The sequence below is a fragment of the Acyrthosiphon pisum genome, chromosome X, assembly GCF_005508785.2.
Source record: "Acyrthosiphon pisum isolate AL4f chromosome X, pea_aphid_22Mar2018_4r6ur, whole genome shotgun sequence".
In the NCBI taxonomy this organism is placed as follows: Eukaryota; Metazoa; Arthropoda; class Insecta; order Hemiptera; family Aphididae; genus Acyrthosiphon; species Acyrthosiphon pisum.
The window spans coordinates 52,082,796-52,087,370 of record NC_042493.1 but is presented as its reverse complement, the minus strand read 5'-3'; positions in this window follow the sequence as shown (position 1 = coordinate 52,087,370).

The window sequence follows — 4,575 nt, the reverse complement described above, 5'->3', positions numbered from 1 at the left end:
TGACATTTCTTGCAAACCGTCAAAACTTATTCGCTCGGAATTGAAACAAGGTGATATACCAACTTTGACTAACAATGATTTATCATTAATTCGTCATAATATTCATCGTGCCCGTCAGATTGTACATCCCTCTCTGCCGAGCTGCATTGAAGAGTTACATGCTGCTTTGGGGTCCATGGAAATTAAAACCAACATAGGTGAACAATTTTTCTTTGTAAACGATATAGTAAATTCAATAGTTGGGTTTTCTACGCAACAAAATATAAAAGTGCTATGTGACGTAAAGAAAATATACGTCGATGGGACGTTCAAGAGCTGCCCAAAGAACTTTACACAACTTTTTACCATACATGGCCTTAAAAATGGCGTGTATTTACCTCTTGTGTTTTTTTTACTACCCAACAAGTTAAATTCTACGTATAAGTGTGCATTTCATCATGTAATTCGTCACTCCATATCCGTAGTTGGTATATCATGCTCTCCTACTGACATTTTTATAGATTTTGAATCAGCAATACATATTGCTGTAGCGGACGTCTTCCCTAATGCACAAATAAGAGGTTGTCGATTTCATTTGGGGCAAAGTTGGTGGAGGAAAATCCAAAGTTTAGGACTTACTAAACTATACAACGATAACACAGACGATAGTCATTATTTAAAATATTTTTTTGGATTGCCATTTTTGGAGCCTGAAAACGTCATTGACTGTTTTACTGACGACTTTTTACCAATACAACCTGCTGAAAATGACCGGATTGTGATATTTACAGACTACATTTTTGAAAACTACATTTCACCAGATGCTATGTTCCCCCCAAATATTTGGGCGCAATTTACTGCTAGCTGCAACCGTACTACTAACAGCTGAAAGTTTTCATTCAAAACTAAATATGTCGTTCTACACTAGCCATCCTAACATTTATAATTTCGTTGATGTGTTACTAGAAGTTTAATCTGAAACATACATAAAATTCAGAAGTAAAAGTGTAAGAACAAAGAAAATGTGTGAAAAAGAAGCTTTCATTAGAGAACAGATGACAAAACTCGAGCTAAAAGAAATAGATAATTTTGAATTAGTTAAATCGTTGAGTTTTAAGTTTTTGCCAAAACAATAGAATATTTTTATTTTTTTCTAATTTAATTTTTTTTATCATATTCTAGAAACGCAAAATATTATTATATTTATACATTGTATTTTAACAAAAACATTATTAATTAGGTATTATTAATTTACGAATATTTATTTTTTATTTTTTTTATTATTATTATCATTATATATTATATTCTAGAAACGCAAAATATTATTATATTTATACATTGTATTTTAACAAAAACAATAGCTAAAAAATGAAATGACTATACGGTATTATTAATTTACGATAATTTTTTTTTATATATAGTATATATTATATATGTAGTATATAGATTATTGTACGGCCGCAATTCGTACGTACCTCACATAAACCCGGGCCGCAACTCGTACGTTATTTAGATATTGGGCCGCAGCTCACCAACACCGATTTGAGTAAAAGTATTTGAGTAAATGTATTTAAATACTTTTTAAATACTTTTCGAATAAAGTATTTTAAAGACGGTCTTGGACGTATTTGTATTTGAAAATCAAATACTTTTATTTAAATACTTCATCGATTTTTTTTCAATAAATGATTATTTATTATCTTTTTTCTCAGAAATTTAAATAAATCCAATAACAGTAGTGATGAAGATAAAGATGTCAGTACATCATTTTTTACATAGTCCCAAAAAAAATCTGAAAATGTTTCAGTTGAAAATGAATTGAGTGAATTTTTTAAGAAAGGCCCTAACTAAATGTTTTGAATTCCATGCCTACTTTAAAAAAAGTATTTATACAATACAATACTCCACTTCCATCCAGTTCTGCTGTAGAAAGAGTGTTTAGTGTTGGAGGTGCTGTGCTGTCCAAAAAAAGAGGCAAAATGAATGATGACAATTTTGAAAATACTATTATTTTAAAATCCAATAAAGACTTTTGGTCTTAATTTTTGTTTTTATTTTTATTTTTTTTCCTGTTGAATAATTGAATAGTATACACATACGTAATGTATACATTAATATAAATATTTTCACTACAGAAATATAGCATTTATACATGAATTATTTTCTCCAAAAGCTAGGTTTGTTGTGGAGATAAAGGTTCTTATAATATCTATTTAGTTCTCATACAATAAATAATTTAAACGATGATTAATTGGTGATTATTAACTTATCATACAATTATAGGTACCTTGGTTAGTACCAGAATATGGAACATGCATTATATATGAACTATTAAGTATTAACTATATAATAATACGTACAGTTTGAATGAGTTTGATCTCAATGGTCAAATTTAAAGTTAAAATATCAGAGTAAAAGTATTGAACCCAAAGGTAAAACTTAAAACAAATGTACTTAAATAAGTATTTGTATTTCTCCTTAAATACTTATTGAAAAAAGTACTTTAAATACTATTTAAATACTTTTTAAGTTGATGTATTTGTATCTCTATTTAAATACAAATTAAAAGTATCTTTTTACAAGATTGTACCAGACTGTTTCAGCTCGTTGGAGTTTGGACCCGGTCAGTGACGAGTCGGTCAGTACAAAATACAAATCTGTAGAGCACCGGGCTCCCGGTAACACTGTACAGTACTGAGCGTCTGAGCACCCGAAATGATATTATCAATATTGACAATATAGCTAATCTCTTGTATTATAATAATATTATAATTCATATTTCATAGTAATTAATTATTACTTAGGTTAACAACCGATAGCCACATTATAATATACTAGCTGATCTCGTGCACTTCGTTGCCCGTTTAATGTACCAACTCTATATGACTCGAACTTTGTACAATTCGTTGTTTAATATTCGGTGTATGGTTTTCAAAATGTATCTTAACTTTTCCGTTTCCCAGAATAAAAATTCTGATTCGCAGCAGTATATTATCAGGTAGGCAATCTACCTACGGTAGATCGCGGACCCCGTGCTGTTTGTAATTAGGTGTATGATTTAACTATAAAATAGTTATACCAAGTTTGTCGTATTCCACCTATGGTAGATTAATATAATCAATTAATACAAAATCCTAACCTAACATAACTACTAATATCAGATGAATAAAAAAACCAAATTTAACCATTCCTAAATTAGTCTGTCTTCTTCCATTTACAGCCAAAATATGTACCTTGTATATTTTGTGTTGCATATTCAGTAATAAGAAATTTAAGCTGTTTTGAACAATTGGTATTATGTGTCTTACCTATCGTATGAAAAAAAACCAAATTTAACCATTCCTAAATAAGTCAGTCTTCTTCCCAGAGGTTTAATCTACACACAAACATTCATACCAAGCTAAACCCGTGCACTCCGTTGTCCGTAAAAAATTGCAACTTAAAAAATTATGATTGTTCAACTGTTTTTGGGTGTAACTTGCTGCAATGTTCAATAATTTGATTTGGTGCTAACTTGTACCTGATCTGCCCAAATAACCAATGGAAACCAATAATAAATAAATATTAATTTATACTGTAGACTGTAACCAATGGTAAACTATTTAAAAAATAATAAAAATAAAATTTCCCATTTCCATCGTGAACCTCAAGATCCCTGTTTGAGCACCTCTTTAACCCTGCGTACGTCGCGTGCCTTGATAGTACGCCAGTAGTCGCGCGGATTACAGTTGTAATCCATTATTTTTTTATTTTTTTTGAATAGGTTCTAAGTCTATATTGAAAATTTAAATTATTGTTATGTACTAAGTACATATGGAAAAATATATTGCGATAAAGAAAAAATTAAAATTAAAATTTTTTTACCTTAGAATATGAACTTTAACTTAAATGACAATAAATAATAATTTATTAGAATTTGTTTTCTTAAATTGTAATGATACTCAATGTAATTAAATTTTTATAATATTTCTGTATAAACATATTAATATTTAAGTATCTTACATATATTTTAGCTCTCTATATTAATAATTACAAAAAAAACAAGAGTAGGGGAGAGCGGAGTTAGTTGTTACAATTTCACAAATATAATTTTAATATTTTTTCTTTGATCAGTATCATAATTTACGTAAGACCATTGTATTAAGTAACTTCTTAGGTAACTGTCAAAGTAAAAAAAGTCAGAAAAAGTACATTTTTAATACTAAAATATATATATTTTAGTCACCTTGTCAAACTATAACAACTTGCCCCGGGGTGGGGTAAATTGTTACAGCCCAGGGGCACATTGTTACAATACCAATATATTTTGAATTAAAATTATTAAAAAAAAAAAAATCAACAATGACAGTACCTATACTCTTCCAAGAAAGATGAAATATTATTTGTGCATCATAAATGAGGCGATTGGTGGATCGAGAACCATGTTATCACGCTAACACCGATCAAGTGTCGAGTAACGCGACGCATGGGACGCGCCGGACAAAAATTGGTATTTTTATAACAATAACATATAATTAAACGGACTGTAACAACTTTCCCCCTGTGGTTTTTTTTTCTTAAACAAATAATTTTTTGTCAAATAAAAATTTATTATTG